Source organism: Triturus cristatus, chromosome 12, assembly GCF_964204655.1.
Source record: "Triturus cristatus chromosome 12, aTriCri1.1, whole genome shotgun sequence".
Classification (NCBI taxonomy): domain Eukaryota; kingdom Metazoa; phylum Chordata; class Amphibia; order Caudata; family Salamandridae; genus Triturus; species Triturus cristatus.
In genome coordinates, this window is record NC_140595.1 from 779,035,625 (window position 1) to 779,055,396 (window position 19,772).

Consider the following 19,772-nt stretch of genomic DNA (forward strand, 5'->3'; position numbering starts at 1 on the left):
AAGCAAAGAATTTAGGCATCTGGTTCGACTCCGACCTAACCTTCGGCCCTCAGATCAACCGGGTGGTCGGATCATGCTTTGGGACCCTCAAAAGTCTCAGGAAGGCACTGAAGTTTCTACCGGTAAAGGCCCGTCAAATCCTTGTGCATGCATTAGTCACCTCTAAGATGGATTATGGCAACCTCCTCTATCTAGGGACTCTGAAAAAGAATTTGAGCCGTCTACAGGTCCTACAGAATGCCGCTGCTAGGCTAGTACTTAGACTACCCAGAAGAACCGCATCTTCGATGGCCCTTCGGTCCTTGCACTGGCTCCCAATCAGAAGTAGGGTTGATTTCAAAGCACTTTGCATGTGCCATCGGATTATCAACGGGAGGTCTCCTCTCCCTTTGAAAGGACTGCTGACGCCTTATGAACCGCCCCGCTCCCTCAGATCTTCTGGCTCAGGACGCCTTGTTGTCCCCAAGGTATCAAGAGCACGGATGGGCGGAAGATCCTTCAGGTACCTTGCAGCCGTCAGATGGAATACATTACCCTTAACACTGCGTCTTGAACCTTCTGAACTAATCTTTAGAGCTAAGCTCAAAACTGCACTATTTGAACAGTAAGTATGCACATCTGTAGGTTCCAGTTAGCAGCCGCTCCTTAGCGCGGGGACACGCCGCTGTGCGTCACCAAGCGCTTTACAAAACTCCCTAAATAGAAAATAGAAAATAGAGTCGACCTAGCTTCATAGAGGAGCAGAGGGATGTGAAGAGAAAATATGTATTGCTTCAGGACAAGCTCACGCACAGGGTGCTGGGTGTGGCGCGCTGCTAGGCGCTATGATTATATTGGGGAATTGGAACCTCAGAAATAACGATACGCACTCTTAGTCTACAGAATGGGCCGGAAGTCCCATGCGACCTCTGCCCGTTTATTTAAGCTCTCTGGCCACGCCTGGCCAGAGAGTGCTACAATGTGTGGGAGCGCTTCCGGGCTATGGAGGCAGTCTTTAGGGGAACAACTAGACTGCTACACTGGGCATAGGAGGGAGAAAAGGACGGATTGACGAAGGGAGAGAGAGAGTTTGTTGTCCCTTTGATACTATTTTGTGCACAGGCGGGTGTGGTGCGGGGGGGGTGAACACGTATACCCGTACATAGGATGGTAGTCATTTTTGTCACTTCTTCACACAATGACAGCTCCTACACTTCCCCTGCATTACACACACGCATACACTCTGAGACTCATTCGAGGCAGCTAGATGTGCTCAGAATCACACGGTTTTTGGTTCGATGCCAAGCTGGGATTAATGTCCTTAATGGAAACTTAAGTAAGCAGGAACCGGCGAGAGCAGACCTCCTCCCAACCCGCAATGACGACATGGGTTATTTTTAGGCCCGTTGCGGACAGTGGGCTCCCCTGTAATATACTGGCATTCGTCGGCGTCCACTGGATTCATTTCCGGTCTCCTCCCAGAGAGGCTTTGGGAGCTCCAGTTTAGGGAAGCTGGGGAGCCTGGAAGTGATTCACCCAAACACGGTGCAGTCACCGAAAGGAGGAGTGCGGGGAAACTGGTTAAAATTAGTCAATAATCAACCAGGCCTTCGGGTCACCGCGAGAGCCGTGCAGTGACTCGAGCGTTTAGTCACGGGCGACGAGGGGGTCAGTGACGGCCGGGAGAGGGTTGACCTGCCCCAAAAGGACACAGACACTCCGGGGGCTGGCCAGACCGACGTCACATCCGGGGAATTCCCGTCAAAGTTGTCTGATAGAAAACAATGCCTACTGACCTGTCCCTTTCCTATCGTGTCTCAACACGAAACTCTCTGCCTATTTCCTCCTTTCTTCTCTTTCTCTCTTAATCAGAGGAACAGTGGGGGCAGTTAATCATGTACCAATGTAAGAAATACTCCTGTGCTAATCTCGTCCTACCCTACAACGATTGTTGAATGTATCTGTAAATAATTTTTAATAAAAATTAAGAAAAAAAAGAAGGAATTCAAACATCCGTCGACAACTAATAAATTGACGATAAATTTACCTACAGTTAGCAACTTTCTTAAAGTGTTTGTGACAAGCATCATATGCCAATTGCTCTCGGGCTGCCTTCCAAAAAGAGAAGGGAATAACCCCTCCAGGTGATATATTTCATTTCCACTGACCCCTGTGACTCGAGAAGGTTCTTGGTGCGCAGTTATCGGGGCGCAAGCACCCACCTGCACGCACCCTGACCTGCACCCTCAAACAGTGCCACCGAGTTTTGAAAACTATGCAAGAGATGGTTCAGTAGGGATTGCCTCTAGCCAGGTGCAACCCGAGGTCACAGGATTGAATCCCAGTAGGGCTGGCTCAGACCTTCATCCTCTTCCGGGCAATGAAACCAGAACCCTACAGTTTCCGACGCTGCTGCAAAGCTATCAGCCTGAGGGGGTTTATAAAACACGCATTGTCATTCTAAATATGCCCACGTTTTGCCGGACCGAACTCTACGTACCTTTTCCACGGATGTGCATAAAAAGAAAAGTCATTGTGCACCTCAATTTCATGCCATCCTGCTAAAGTGGCCCAACACCTGCTTGGGGACCTCCTTGAGACTGAAAAGCAGGGCGCAGGGCAGCCCCAGCGGGCGCCCTCACCCAAGCAGCTGCTGTGACGGTACGGACTGAGAGAGAGTTTACATTAGATGAAATTCGTGCCTGTAACCCTCCCCCGTGGACGTGTTCGTGCACGGAGAGGCCCTGGCACTGTCTGATTCTGCTGCCCGGCAGCTGGTGTACCGGAGGAGGCGAGCGGTGGCCCGCAGCCAGGCCGCCCGGTACTCGGAGCACCCTCGCTCATAAACAGGCAGGAATGTGTTCATTTACTGCCCTCTCACCCCTCCCCGCCGCATTCCTCTGGTAGCCGCGGGGCCTCGGGCGGCGCGGACCGGGAGCGCAGGTGAGGCCCTTTCTTCTTTCAACAACTTTGGTTCATTTTACCGACTCTGGCGGCTGCTTTTCAGTCCGCGAATCCCGCAAAACAGAGCCGCGCACATCACCAGCCCGAGCATTGTGTTTTATACCTATGGATACGCCGTTTCTCGTGCGAATACCGTACAGGCCACTTAACCTTCTTAAATACTATCAGGTGTAGACGACAGCTCGCGCCGTGTTTCACTTTTTTAATCTGTCCAGCCTTCTGGTTGTACCTTTCCTCTGAAGCCATCTGTTTCATATGTTTTAAATGGCAGCCTCATTTTTCAATTTTACATTTTCTAATCTATTCATTAATAATCCTTTCCACTGTATATAAATTCCATATTTTTGCCCACCGTTTAACAATCACAGAGCCAGATTTACAAACATTTTGCGCTCTGTCTTTGCCAGCAAAATATGTTTTTTTTGGTTGTTATTCACTTTTCAGTGCAAACCGTGTTTGGCGCTGGAAAGTTATCTATTACCCGCTTTCTTCTCAGGCCTGCGTGCATACTGCCCCAGCAGACGTATTTCCACGGTGAGTACATTTTGCCTGTCACCGTGCGTTCCCAGGTCCTTCACAACTTTCTTCCATAATATCGCTACAGGCAATGCTTAACTTGAGCCGGTGCTTTCCGGTGCTGGGGTCCAGCACTTAATTGCCAACATCCGCACCTATAACAGTCTGCCACATGGTAGCGCTGTTTATTTAATTTAGAGATGAGCACAACAACAGTTGTTTATAAATTCAGTATACATTAAAAAAATAACTGATACTGGCCGTCCAAGCCATTCTTATAGCTTTCGGGGCCTGGAATATTCTGAATGGTCCCACTTGTAGGCGTGTGATAGTCAGTAGTTGTGTTTGTATTGCTATTGGCAGCACGGGCAGGGGCGGTACGATCTGAAGTGGCCCACTTTTTTTTTTTTTTTTTACAAATGAAGCACTGTATAAATGACAACTCCACACCATGTGCACAAAGTCCGCATCAAGCAGGGCGCATCGGGGTGGGGGCAGCACATTGAGTCTGTGCTGCATAACATTTATTCTGCGGAGGTAAGGTGAGTGGTGTGCAGGTTATTAGGTTGTGTATACTTATAGCGGGTATTTCTAGACCCCTTGCAGACTTGTTCTAAGGCGCTCCCTTCCTCAAATGCAAGGCTCCGCCCAGAGTGTCTGCCCATCTCCCTTTTAACGTCTGGGGGTCAGTTAAGGTCATCGACCAGAAGGTTTTGTAGAGCCACAAGACTAGTCTTCGTCCATCACCAAAGGTTAACAGGGTCTGTAGGGGTCGTTCGTTCCCCACAGGGTTGGGTTTTGCGCTGGTGGTGCCCAGTGCTACAATCTTTTTTTGTGCCTCCCTTATGTCCTCCTCCTCTATGAATTCCTTCACTACCACCCTCCAACCGTGCCCCTCATCTCTCCATAGCCTCTTTCTGACGTACATTTAATTTTAGCACTACTCATAGTTCACTCACACTCAGTTCTGTGATCTGCATGGTACACGTTCTTTGCAGCAGGTACATTAACCCTCCCTGCTACTTTATGAGGAGTCAAAACTGCCGCTAGACAAAATTCCCATCTCCCACCGGTAGGAACATTAATCACCTTAGCGGTCTTGACATTTTTATTGTTGCCTAGAAATTGCTAGCACACAAGGAAGTTCATGTGCTTTTAAACCAAAAGTTATTTTTAAACACAGCCCCCCCCAAAAAAACAGTTAGTGCCAGGTGCGGTTGCACCGGTCGCACCGCCCTAAAGGCCACCCTGGGTCCCCACATCTCAAGCAAGGATCTTCTCAGCGTAGCATACGTCAAAAACCACGCCCAGGGGAGATCTTCCTCAACCATAGTGACCAGGGAGCGAAGCGTTCCCTTGGAATAACAGCCGCCCACAGTTTCAATACCTGCTCCACTTCGGTCTTGAAGTCTTCGCTTTTTGAAATAACCCCCCTTCTAAGGTGGACTGCCCCACAAACAGCAGCACCGGCGCATATAGCGGGTGCTGCCTGGTCCTCTTAGCTGCCGCCCTCCATCAGCGAAGGGCAACGTCACGCAGGGCAGACTGTCGGGTCAGCTTAAGCCACACCCCCCAGCATCAACGCGACCAGGGCTCCTCTGCGATGGTTCTCCCATCCCTACCACATCAATCCCTCAAGCCAGCGATCCAAGCACTGTAGCTGGGCCGACAGCAAGTATATTTCAAAGTCTGGAGCCCCCAAGCAACCCATGTCTGTCAGGCGTTTCAGTCTATCCAGTGAAACCAGGTGCCTTCCCCCATCCCAGGCCAGTTCCTGCAGCAGTGAAGTCAGCTTCCTGAATCCGTTCCGGGAAATCCAGACTGGTATATTCAGTAAGTAGCACAACACTGTGGCAGCATCACCATTTTCGCTAGTGCAATTCTGGCCATTATCAGCAGTTTCAGGGACCCCCAGTATCTTGAATTGCCCCTCGGGGCTCTCAACGCATTTCCCAAGTTCCCCTCTCTCATCTGAAGGCCCGGTGTTCCCATCGAACACATATTTGTTCCCCTGCTCATGAAGGGGCCTGTTGAGCGGACGACACCGGGAAGGCACACGTCTTGTTTCAATTTGTGCTTAGGCCGGATGCCCTCCCCAAGTCTCTCAAGATCCCGACACTCCAGGGGATTCCTACCTCTGGGTCCCCGATGTACAGGAGCATATCGTCTGCATATATAGAAATGATATGTCCAGTGTCTCTCAGAGGGATCCCCTTCTGCTCCCACCTTCCTCGCCACGCAGACAAACGGTTCCCCCGTCAATGCGAAGAGCATCGGGGAGAGCGGGCACCCCTGTCGAGTCCTTCTTCGCACCTCAAAGGCCTCTGTTATATACTCTTCTGGGTCGTACCTCGGCCGCGGATCGGGGTACAGCTGCACCGCATGACCGCTCCGGGACACCCCCATTGCATAGTGGTGAATGTTTTACGAATGTCTATAGACCGTGCCAGCGCTGCTCTGTGGCAGTGCGGAGGGGTTTCGGCTAATAAACTGAACAGTCGCCTAATATCTGATGAGGTGTTACATTGGGGAATAACGCCATTCTTTACTGAGAATCTTATAGTCCATATGGAGCATGGAGAAAGGCCTGACGTCCATCTCGTCTCTTATAGTCCATATGGAGCATGGGGAAAGGCCTGACGTCCATCTCGTCTCTTATAGTCCATATGGAGCATGGGGAAAGGCCTGACGTCCATCTCGTCTCTTATAGTCCATATGGAGCATGGGGAAAGGCCTGACGTCCATCTCGTCTCTTATAGTCCATATGGAGCATGGGGAAAGGCCTGACGTCCATCTCGTCTCTTATAGTCCATATGGAGCATGGGGAAAGGCCTGACGTCCATCTCGTCTCTTATAGTCCATATTGAGCATGGAGAAAGGCCTGACGTCCATCTCGACTCTTTTAGATGTAAGTATTGAAACAAGCAGGGCCCCCTTATTGGTGTGCGGCAAGTGGGCACTTTCAAGTGCCCCCGTATATATGGCCACCAGTTTCGGGCCGGTTGGGTCACGCTGGTGCGGTAAAACTCCACTGGTAGCCCATCTGTCCCCAGTGTTTTGCCCCCTGCCAGTTCTTCAATGGCCGCTCTGATGTCCAGTTCGGTGGTAGGCTTCCCCAGCGCAGTATTGGCTGATGGGTCCAGTCGAGTCAGCATCATCCAGTCCAAAAAGTCCTTAGCCTCCTCCTCCGGGACAGGGGCGTTGCGGCACACCGCTCCTGGTAATACCAGAAAAACTCGTTGTGAATACCGCTTTGATAGTACAGCCCCTTCCCCTCACATTTCCTGATTCTGGAGCTTGATCGACTCCTGTCCATGTTTCTTATGTTTGTTCATGTGTCTCCCAGTGTCTCTGTACAGGATGACGCGGCCACATCATCATTTCACCCCACTTGCCACAGCCCTTCCAGCATAGGTCTCAACACCCACATATTGCTTTGAATCTCACAGGGCTATATACCACCTTGCTAGAACTGTATATGTTTTTTTTTACATTGTACAAATGTAGATGATTTAGGGCTCTCATTCAAACCTCTGATCTTGTCTTTCGGGAAAGTTTCTCTTTAAATCTCTCTCCCAGCCTGCCATGGATATATGTGGTTGCACGTTTTTGTATATGTATGTACAGATGTGATGCCCCCTTTTTTGTTTGTACATTATAAGACTGCTGGTGTTTTTTTCTCTATTAGGCAGTTCCTGAATGTGACTTCCTTGGCCCAGAGTTATAATTGAATGACCCTATGATGTTTGCTCAGCCTCAGTTGAGACTGTTCTGTGTACGTGTTTCTGCCCTAGAGTTCTCCATCTCCCTGTAGGTCTTCGGCGGGGCAGGGGGGTGCCGTGTATATGCCCGTCCTCTCGCTCTCTCATCAGTTCCCATTCCCTCTGGCTCACATCTCTCCAGTTCTCCCCTCAACCATCCCTGCTTACCCTGCTCCACACCCCCACTGCACCTCTCCCCACATCAGCCTATCTTCTGCCTACTTTACATGACTACCTACATCTGCCTCTTCGGCATTTCCCCATCCTGCTCTACCCTCGGTACTTCCTGCTCCACCTGGTTCTCCTCTCTCCCCACAGCAGTTCCTACTTTACCTGTTTTTACCTCTCTTTCTTCCACACGTCCTTGTCTCCTTGCTTGTCCCTTCTCTACCCCCTCTCAGCAGCTCGCCTCCTGCTTCATCTTCTCTCCCCTCAGCTGTTCCTACTCTCAGTAACTTGCTATTTTTCCCTAATTTGTATTGTCTTGTGGCATCTATACAGACCTTACTACCCCTGTGTGGGGCCCTGAAGCGCTTGCCTCATGGGTAGCACACTGCTTCAGTATTATATGTATCATTACTTTATATTCTGGTTCCAAGTGTATATTCTGACTGTAACTGTATTTTGTAACTTTTGATCCTTTTGAGCTAGAATTTTTTTGGGGTTAAAATCTGCAGGTTATTCAGCAGATGATGGATTATGTGGCAGATTTAGTAAATTCACAGTATTGTGGCAAACTCGCATGATTCCAGTGGCCCTGCTTATAGTGGACTGGCTCCTTTTATCGCACTCGTGATGACGATGTGATTGCTCAGTTGGAACTGTTGGATTGTTGTCGCTACTTTGCATTTGGGGTGGAGCTGCCTCTCATCCAGGTGGATTACCTGTGTCTGTCGGCTGGTGTTGATTGCCATGAGCTGTGGGTATGCCGGTGGTGGTTTGCTGTTCCGGCCTGGACATAAAGTCTGAGGATTGTCCAGGAAACAGGCAGGTTTTCACCTCTGGTCTGGATTTCCCATGCTCCTCTCTGCTTTCAGAGCTTTGCTCCTTGGACCGAGAATGCAGAATCTCCCCTGGTTTCCTTTTTGTGAGGGCGTACGATGATCTGTGATGCTAGTCTGCACTTTCTGTGGCCCTGCGTCTTCCCTCACTCCTGGATAGTTCCTGTTTCTCTCCTCTCTCTTCACAAGTTCCCGCCCTTTCTGTTTCGCCCCTCGCTCCTAAGAAGTGTTCTTCTCTCTCTCATCAGCAGTGTCTGTGCTCTCTTATCTTTTCGCTCTCCTCAGGAGTGCCAACACATTCTCCTCTTCCCTCTCTCCTTAGCAGTTCCTTCTCTCTCTCCTCATCAGTTCCTGCCCTCACTCCTTCCTTATCTCCTCTGTCCTTCCATCTGCACTCCCTGCTTCTCCCCTCTCCTCAGCAGTTCCTTCCCTCTCTGCTTCTCCCCTCTCTCCTTAGCAGTTCCTTCTCTCTCTCCTCATCAGTTCCTGCACTCACTCCTTCCTTATCTCCTCTGTCCTTCCATCTGCACTCCCTGCTTCTCCTCTCTCCTCACCAGTTCCTTCCCTCTCTGCTTCTCCCCTCTCTCCTTAGCAGTTCCTTCTCTCTCTCCTCATCAGTTCCTGCACTCACCCCTTCCTTATCTCCTCTGTCCTTCCATCTGCACTCCCTGCTTCTCCTCTCTCCTCACCAGTTCCTTCCCTCTCTGCTTCTCCCCTCTCTCCTTAGCAGTTCCTTCTCTCTCTCCTCATCAGTTCCTGCACTCACCCCTTCCTTATCTCCTCTGTCCTTCCATCTGCACTCCCTGCTTCTCCCCTCTCCTCAGCAGTTCCTTCCCTCTCTGCGTCTCCCCTCTCTGCTTCTCCCCTCTCTCCTCAGCAGTTCCTGCACACTCTCCATTGCCCCCCTAAGCAGTTCCTGCACTCACTTCTTCTCCCCTCTCTCATCAGTTCCTGCACACTCTTCATTGCCCCCCTCAGCAGTTCCTCACTCCCTTCTTGTCCCCTCTCTTTAGCTGTTTCTGTCTGGACTCCTAGCTTTTCTCCACCTCTGTTCTTCTTTCTCCTCGCAGTCTCTGTACGCTTCTCTTTCTACCCTTTTCTTGGCAGTCCTTGCACTCTTTCCTTTTCTCTCCTGGCCTTTGCTCACTCTCCTCAGCAGTCCCTGCTATTTGTCCCCCCCCTCCCTTTAGAGTTCCTGCACTCACTCCTTCCTTTTCTCCTCTGTCCTTCCCTCTGCCTTTTCTCAGCAGTCCCGGCATGCTTTCCTTCTCTCTCGCCTTTATGTCCCTCTGTCCTCATCTCTCTCCTCAGCAGATTCTGTGTAGTCCCTCTCCCCTTAGAGTTCCTGCACACCTTCATTTTCTCTTGTCGTTTTTGTTCTCTTTCTTCTCAGCAGTTCCTGCACTCTCTGCTTTTTCCCTTGGTACTCCTTTGTCCTTCTCTTTGTTCTCAGCAGCCCCTCCACTCTCTGCTTTTCCTCTATCTCCAGGCTACCCTCCCCCCCTCTCCTCAGCAGCTCCAGCTCCTTCTGCTTGTCCCTTCTCCACTCAGTAGCTGTTCCTACACCCCTTCTTTCCCCACCCCTCCCTTTGTGTCTTCAGCAGTCCCTTCTCTCTTGCTCTTTCTTTCGCTCTCTTTTCAGCATTCTTCACTACCACCCCTCCTTCCTCCTCGCCAGTGCCCCGAAGGGCCTGCGCCCCTGATTAGGTCTGGTTTGACAACGCAGCTGTCACCAGACAATACTGTGATCATTACTAGAAAGGGGCTTTGGCTCCGCCCACATGTTGGGAGCCAGGAGTACGTGTTTTGATTGGGCAGAAGTTGTGTGCTTCCACAAAAAAAGTGCTTGCCCTCCACACAGCAGGGAGCATTGTGTTCATTTATCCAGTAACCTGAGGTTGAACTTTCAGGGGAACACACATGCCAGTATTATGCTTTTAAATTGTCTTTGATAACAAGGTCTGGCAGGAGCACAGATGGGAGGAGGGCAGTCATTAAGGTACATGGATTTTTAGGTCTGGCTTGGCAGTGCAACTGTCATCTGACCTTTTAACCTACAACGATATATTTCTACAGCTCTTTGCTGCCACACAAATTCAAATACATATTCCTTACCATGCTATTTACTTGTAATGCTTTACATGCCATGGAACATTCTTGTAAAGCCAGACTTCTTGGCATTGCCAATGCTTGTTTCCGAGTGGAAGGAGAGTTTGTCATCATCTGGGGAGCCCTCCGAACCTGGGAATGTTTACTGGCACCCAGTGCGGACACCCAAAGTTTGGAAATGTGTAGTTTGGGCGAGTACAAGGGAGGCCCATAAGAGATGATGATTGTTAATTAATGTGCAGTCATTCGCCAACCCAGAATGCACTTATCAGTCTCAATATTTGCATCTACTTCCGGGAGATGTTGTATTTCGGGACACTTGTCATGTTTGTTCCTTCAATATCCCCCAGTCACGGTGACCCAGGGTGACTGTTGGGGAGGCCCTGGAGGGCAGAGTAAGGCCTGCCTTGTCAGCTCTGGGTGTGAAATAAATGCTTCACGCATTTCTTAGAGTTCGGAGACCCCCCATACAATGTGCACCCACACTTAAGAACTCTTATCTGTACCCTCTTGAAGGGGGCGGAGGGGTTCTGAGATCAGAGGACCCGGTGTACCCAAGAATTGATAAGACATTGTGTTTTTGTGAAAACATTCACCCTCCCACCTCCGTCTGTGGATGTTAAGACACTCATGTTCGAAAGACCTCCCCCCACACACACACGCCCACACACACCGGTTCAGCCTGTTCCTGGGGGAGTGATTTTGGTCCTAGAAACATTCCCCTGATGGGAACAGCTCAGCACAGGCCCAGCCTGGCTCTACTAATAGAAGGAATCCATGTTATAAACCATTCTCTCTACAAGTGCACCTGCTGTCAGCCCCGACCCTCTCCCCAGATGTATTTTTCATTGGACCCCCCCCCCCCCCCCCCCTATGGATGTAGCTCCTGTGATAAGAGCACCGGTCGGGCCCGCCCCTTTCCTTGCACATGTTTGTTTATCACAAGCTGCCCTCTCGGCCTGGCCTCCCCCGAGTGCTTCTGAACAGCCCCCGGTTTGTTCTGCGCAGTGTGCTGGGAGCGGTCTCACCCCAGGGCTGGCGGAGCCCTCCGTTGCTAGAGCCCTCCTGGCTGCTGGCATGGTTACAGTAAACTACCAGCCAGGCTCCCAGCTCCCAGGAGGGGCTGGAGGGCTGTGCTGTGTGCGGTGGCCGGCAGCCCCCGCCTGTGGGGAGGGGTTACTGCCGCTTTACTTTTAAAATATCTGAGGGGAGGGGCCGGAGGAGGAGGAAGGGAGGGTCAGCAGAAGACCGGTAGAGCAGGGAAGCACCGTTCTGGAGTAAAGGGCGCCCCAGATGCTGAAAGGCGGAGAGCGCCGCTGGAATTACAGGAGACGGTAAGGCAGTTGTCCACGTTTCATTGGATTGAATTACTCCAGTGGCTGCGGTACCCTATTTGCTTTTCTTTTTCCGTGTAGTATTCCAGTCCTACTCCGAGCGTATATGGGCGCTGCTTGCAGCTGCCACGTGGCCCCGAATATTGTATTTTAGTATTTGTATGAGGCGCTGCTACCCCTAACCAGCCCTCAAGGCGCTTTCTCGGAGCTCGCGTGAGTATAGCTCCTTCGGTTCTCGTGCACGGTTGTAGTGTCTGCTCCTTAGTCTGGTTTAAGTGGAAAGTATCCCGGCGTCACCATGCTTGATTCAGGTTCAGAGGTTTGCGCCAATGATATTTCGGCGAACTTGTAGCTTTGCATGAACAACATGGAGTAAGGCACACTTACATGCTTGCCATCTTTGTTTTATTTGTCGATTGCGCAATAAACTATCCATATGATTGGCGTGGCGGGTGGGCGTGGCATCTCCAACCCGTCCTATCGTTAGGGCAACCGCACGTGGCATTCTGGGTCTCACTGCGCCTTTTACATTGAAATGTGGGCTCAGAGGTCCCAGCATTTACTCTTGTCAGGACTGGCTGAAGGCGTCAGGCAGGAGGACGTGGCTCACTTGGCAGTCCTGGTACCATATTTCTCATAAGGTCCTGTGTCACTCACCGCTCCATGCCCCTTGGGGCCGCCATCCTTCACCTCACCGCCCATGATGCTGCAGGCCGACCGTCATCCATGGGCTGTACCACAATTCACTTCTCTTTCTCCCTGGAGGCCACAGTGCATCATAGGGGCAGACATCTGTCAATGACGTCCCATGATGCCCAGAGCGCTCTGGGTGCCGTAGTACTGGCACAGAGAGGGGGAGGGGGGGGGGGGCACTGGGAGATGGACATACTGACGGGGAGACGCTGGGAGAGGGACATACTGACACTGAGACAGGGAGACACTGGCACTGGGAGTGGGACATACTGACACTCAGACAAGGAGTCGCTGAGAGAGAGACATACTGACATTGAGGCAGGGAGACACTGGCACTGGGAGAGGGACATACTGACACGTAGACAGGGAATCACTGGGAGAGGGACATACTTACAGTGAGACAGGGAGACACTGGGAGATGGACATACTGACAAGGAGACACTGGGAGAGGGGCATGCTGACAGGGAGACACTGGAAAAGGGACACACTGACACACTGGGACAGGGAGACACTGTGAAATGAACATATTGACACTGAGACAGGGAGACACTGGGAGAGGGACATACTGATATTGAGACAGGGAGGCACTGGGAGAGGGACATACTGACACTGAGACAGGGAGACACTGGAAGAGGAGCACACTGAGACAGGGAGACACTGGGAGAGGGACATACTGACACTGAGACAGGGAGGCACTGGGAGCGGGACATACTGACACTGAGACAGGGAGAGACTGGGAAATGAACATACTGACACAGACAGGGAGACGCTGGGAGATGGACATACTGACAGGGAGACACTGGGAGAGGGACACACTCACACTGAGACAGGGAGACACTGGCAAAGGGAGATAGACATACTGAGACTTGGAGACGCTGAGAGAGGGACATACTGACACTGAGACAGGGAGACACTGGGAAATGAACATACTGACACTGAAACAGGGAGAGAGTGGGAGAGGGACATACTGACACTGAGACAGGCGACACTGGGAGAGGGACATACTGCCACTGAGACAGGGAGACGCTGGGAGAGGGACATACTGACACAGACCGGGAAACGCTGGGAGAGGGACATACAGACAGGGAGACACTGGGAGACAGGCATACTGACACTGAGACGGGAACACACTTCACTGGGAGAGGGACATACTGACAGGGCAACGCGGGGAGATAAACCTACTGAGACAGGAAGACGATTGGACCAGGGGCATACAGACAGACAGGGAAACCCTGGGAGAGGGGCATACTGACACTGAGACAGGGAGACACTGGGAGAGGGAGATACGGACACTGAGACAGGAAGACACTGGGCGAGGGAGATACGGACACTGAGACCGGGAGACACTGGCAAAGGGAGATAGACATACTGAGACTTGGAGACGCTGAGAGAGGAACATACTGACAGGGAGACGCTGGGAGATAAACATACTGAGACAGGGAGAAGATTGGAGGAGGGGCATACGGACAGTCCGAAACCCTGGGAGAGTAACATACTGACACTTAGACAGGGAGACTCTGGACGAGGGCCACACTGAGACAGGGAGACACTGGGAGAGGGACATACTGACAGGGAGACACTGGGAGACAGGCATACTGACAGGGAGACACTGGGAGACAGACATACTGACACACTGGGACATGGAGACTGGTAGATGGACATACTAACACTGGGACAGGGACATACTGAGAAGGGGAAACTCTAGAAGAGGGACATAATGACACACTGGGACAGGGAGACACTTGCACTGGGAGAGGGACATACTGACACTGAGACAGGGTGTCACTGAAAGAGGGACATACTGACACTGAGACAGGGAGACACTGGGAGATGGACATACTGACACAGACAGGGTGACACTGGCACTGGGAGAGGGACATACTGACACGGAGACAGGGAGATGCTGGGAGAGGGACATACTGACACAGACCGGGAAACGCTGGGAGAGGGACATACAGACAGAGAGACACTGGGAGACAGGCATACTGACACTGAGACGGGAACACACTTCACTGGGAGAGGGACATACTGACAGGGCAACGCGGGGAGATAAACCTACTGAGACAGGAAGACGATTGGACCAGGGGCATACAGACAGACAGGGAAACCCTGGGAGAGGGGCATACTGACACTGAGACAGGGAGACACTGGGAGAGGGAGATACGGACACTGAGACAGGAAGACACTGGGCGAGGGAGATACGGACACTGAGACCGGGAGACACTGGCAAAGGGAGATAGACATACTGAGACTTGGAGACGCTGAGAGAGGAACATACTGACAGGGAGACGCTGGGAGATAAACATACTGAGACAGGGAGAAGATTGGAGGAGGGGCATACGGACAGTCCGAAACCCTGGGAGAGTAACATACTGACACTTAGACAGGGAGACTCTGGACGAGGGCCACACTGAGACAGGGAGACACTGGGAGAGGGACATACTGACAGGGAGACACTGGGAGACAGGCATACTGACAGGGAGACACTGGGAGACAGACATACTGACACACTGGGACATGGAGACTGGTAGATGGACATACTAACACTGGGACAGGGACATACTGAGAAGGGGAAACTCTAGAAGAGGGACATAATGACACACTGGGACAGGGAGACACTTGCACTGGGAGAGGGACATACTGACACTGAGACAGGGTGTCACTGAAAGAGGGACATACTGACACTGAGACAGGGAGACACTGGGAGATGGACATACTGACACAGACAGGGTGACACTGGCACTGGGAGAGGGACATACTGACACGGAGACAGGGAGTCACTGGAAGAGGGACATACTGACACTGAGACAAGGAGACACTGGCACTGGGAGTGGGACATACTGACACTCAGACAAGGAGACGCTGAGAGAGAGACATACTGACATTGAGGCAGGGAGACACTGGCACTGGCAGAGGGACATACTGACACGTAGAGAGGGAATCACTGGGAGAGGGACATACTTACACTGAGACAGGGAGACACTGGGAGATGGACATACTGACAAGGAGACACTGGGAGAGGGGCATACTGACAGGGAGACACTGGAAAAGGGACATACTGACACACTGGGACAGGGAGACACTGTGAAATGAACATATTGACACTGAGACAGGGAGACACTGGGAGAGGGACAAACTGATATTGAGACAGGGAGGCACTGGGAGAGGGACATACTGACACTGAGACAGGGAGACACTGGAAGAGGGACACACTGAGACAGGGAGACACTGGGAGAGGGACATACTGACACTGAGACAGGAAGGCACTGGGAGCGGGACATACTGACCCTGAGACAGGGAGAGACTGGGAAATTAACATACTGACACAGACAGGGAGACGCTGGGAGATGGACATACTGACACTGAGACAGGGAGAAACTGGGAGAGGGACACACTCACACTGAGACAGGGAGACACTGGCAAAGGGAGATAGACATACTGAGACTTGGAGACGCTGAGAGAGGGACATACTGACCCTGAGACAGGGAGTCACTGGGAAATGAACATACTGACACTGAGACAGGGAGACAGTGGGAGAGGGACATGCTGACACTGAGACAGGCGACACTGGGAGAGGGACATACTGCCCCTGAGACAGGGAGACGCTGGGAGAGGGACATACTGACACAGACAGGGAAACGCTGGGAGAGGGACATACTGACAGGGCAACGCTGGGAGATAAACCTACTGAGACAGGAAGACTATTGGACGAGGGGCATACGGACAGTCAGACAGGGAAACCCTTGGAGAGGGACATACTGACACTGAGACAGGGAGACACTGGGAGAGGGAGATACGGACACTGAGCCCGGGAGACACTGGCAAAGGAAGATAGACATACTGATACTTGGAGACGCTGAGAGAGGGACATACTGACAGGGAGACGCTGGGAGATAAACATACTGAGACAGGGAGAAGATTGGAGGAGGGGCATACGGACAGTCCGAAACCCTGGGAGAGTAACATACTGACACTTAGACAGGGAGACTCTGGAAGAGGGCCACACTGAGACAGGGAGACACTGGGAGAGGGACATACTGACAGGGAGACACTGGGAGACAGGCATACTGACAGGGAGACACTGGGAGACAGACATACTGACACACTGGGACATGGAGACTGGTAGATGGACATACTAACACTGGGACAGGGACATACTGAGACAGGGAGACTCTAGAAGAGGGACATAATGACACACTGAGTCAGGGAGACACTTGAACTGGGAGAGGGACATACTGACACTGAGACAGGGAGTCACTGGAAGAGGGACATACTGACACTGAGACAGGGAGTCACTGGGAGAGGACATACTGACACTGAGACAGGGACTCACTGGGAGAGACATACTGACACTGAGACAGGGAGGCACTGGGAGAGGGACATACTGACACTGAGACAGGGAGTCACTGGGAGAGGACATACTGACACTGAGACAGGGACTCACTGGGAGAGAGACATACTGACACTGAGACAGGGAGGCACTGGGAGAGGGACATACTGACACGTAGACAGGGAATCACTGGGAGAGGGACATACTTACACGTAGAGAGGGAGACACTGGGAGATGGACATACTCACAAGGAGACACTGGGAGAGGGGCAATACTGACAGGGAGACACTGGAAAAGGGACATACTGACACACTGGGACAGGGAGACACTGTGAAATGAACATATTGCCACTGAGACAGGGAGACACTGGGAGAGGGACATACTGACACAGACAGGGAGGCACTGGGAGAGGGACATACTGGCACTGAGACAGGGAGACACTGGAAGAGGGACACACTGACACTGAGACAGGGACTCACTGGGAGAGAGACATACTGGCACTGAGACAGGGAGACACTGGCACTGGGAGAGGGACATACTGACGCGGAGACAAGGAGACACTGGGAGATGGACATACTGACACTGAGACATGGAGACACTGGAAGAGGAACACACTGAGACAGGGAGACACTGGGAGAGGGACATACTGAGACAGGGAGACACTGGCACTGGGAGAGGGACATACTGACACTGAGACAGGGAGACACTGGAAGAGGGACACACTGAGACAGGGAGACACTGGGAGAGGGACATACTGACACTGAGACAGGGAGACACTGGAAGAGGGACACACTGAGACAGCGAGACACTGGGAGATAAACATACTGAGACAGGGAGACGATTGGAGGAGGGGCATACGGACATTCCGAAACCCTGGGAGAGTAACATACTGACACTTAGACAGGGAGACTCTGGAAGAGGGCCACACTGAGACAGGGAGACACTGGAAGAGGGACATACTGACAGGGAGACACTGGGAGACAGGCATACTGACAGGGAGACACTGGGAGGCAGACATACTGACACACTGGGACATGGAGACTGGTAGATGGACATACTAACACTGGGACAGGGACATACTGAGACAGGGAGACTCTAGAAGAGGGACATAATGACACACTGGGACAGGGAGACACTTGCACTGGGAGAGGGACGTACTGACACTTAGACAGGGAGACACTGGCACTGGGAGTGGGACATACTGACACTCAGACAGGGAGACGCTGAGAGAGAGACATACTGACACTGAGACAGGGAGTCACTGGGAGAGGGACATACTGAGACAGGGAGTCACTGGGAGAGGGACATACTGACACTGAGACAGGGACTCACTGGGAGAGAGACATACTGGCACTGAGACAGGGAGACACTGGCACTGGGAGAGGGAAATACTGACACGTAGACAGGGAATCACTGGGAGAGGGACATACTTACACGTAGACAGGGAGACACTGGGAGATGGACATACTGACAAGGAGACACTGGGAGAGGGGCATACTGACAGGGAGACACTGGAAAAGGGACATACTGACACACTGGGACAGGGAGACACTGTGAAATGAACATATTGCCACTGAGACAGGGAGACACTGGGAGAGGGACATACTGACACAGACAGGGAGGCACTGGGAGAGGGACATACTGACACTGAGACAGGGAGACACTGGAAGAGGGACACACTGAGACAGGGAGGCACTGGGAGAGGGACATACTGACACTGAGACAGGGAGACACTGGCACCGGGAGAGGGACATGCTGACACGGAGGCAGGGAGACACTGGGAGATGGACATACTGACGCTGAGACAGAGAGACACTGGAAGAGGAACACACTGAGACAGGGAGACACTGGGAGAGGGACATACTGAGACAGGGAGACACTGGCACTGGGAGAGGGACATACTGACACTGAGACAGGGAGACACTGGAAGAGGGACACACTGAGACAGAGAGACACTGGGAGAGGGACATACTGAGACAGGGAGACACTGGCACTGGGAGAGGGACATACTGACACTGAGACAGGGAGACACTGGGAAATGAACATACTGACACAGACAGGGAGACACTAGCACTGGGAGCGGGACACACTCACACTGAGACACGGAGACACTGGCAAAGGGAGATAGACATACTGAGACTTGGAGACGCTGAGAGAGGGACATACTGAGACAGGGAGACACTGGAAGAGGGACACACTGAGACAGGGAGATAGTGGGAGAGGGACATACTGACACTGAGACAGGCGACACTGGGAGAGGAACATACTGAGACAGGGAGACACTGGGAAAGGGACATACTGACACAGACAGGGAAACGCTGGGAGAGGGATATACAGACAGGGAGACACTGGGAGACAGGCATACTGACACTGAGACGGGAACACACTTCACTGGGAGAGGGACATACTGACAGGGCGACGCTGGGAGATAAACCTACTGAGACAGGAAGACGATTGGACGAGGGGCATACGGACAGTCAGACAGGGAAACCCTGGAAGAGGGACATACTGACACTGAGACAGGGAGACACTGGGAGAGGGACATACGGACACTGAGACCGGGAGCCACTGGCAAAGGGAGCTAGACATACTGAGACTTGGAGACGCTGAGAGAGGGACATACTGACAGGGAGATGCTGGGAGATAAACAAACATACTGAGACAGGGAGATGATTGGAGGAGGGGCATACAGACAGTCAGACAGGGAAACACTGGGAGAGGGACATACTGACACTGAGACACTGGGAGAGGGGCACACTGACACTGGAATAGCACACCGACACTGGGGTTAAAACACAAGGATGTGGTCGGGCCACACCAGTACAGGTAGGCTGTGACGAAGCTACACCGGCATTGAGATGGGGAGTCTCACACACTGATGCAGGAAGGCGCACACGCCATCTGTGGGTTGTAAGACCCCGACACCGGGAACACAGAACACATTGCATACAGTGTTTTGACAAAATATTGAGTAAAAAAAATGATTTGGAGAAAATATCGTGTCAAGATTTAAAGTACAGAAATATCGTAAAGGTACGTTTTTACCGGTAAGCAACGTTTTACTATACTTAGCTCCACGTATATG

The 19,772-nt window shown here is 52.0% G+C and overlaps 1 protein-coding gene across 8 annotated transcripts in view; it reads left to right on the plus strand.

Moving 5' to 3' along the window:
* The window catches only part of LOC146782810 (low density lipoprotein receptor adapter protein 1-B-like), a 105,122-nt gene that overhangs the window by 15,435 nt on the left and 69,915 nt on the right, over positions 1-19,772 (plus strand). Inside the window, exon 1 of one of the 8 annotated variants that reach the window (XM_085636874.1) lies at positions 11,547-11,664. The exons of 6 other annotated variants lie outside the window; for them this stretch is intronic. The gene's annotated coding sequence lies outside the window, so the exon portion shown is untranslated. Of the gene's footprint in view, positions 1-11,546; positions 11,665-19,772 lie in introns of those variants that run through there. One more of the 8 variants, XM_085636878.1, reaches the window with a different exon arrangement.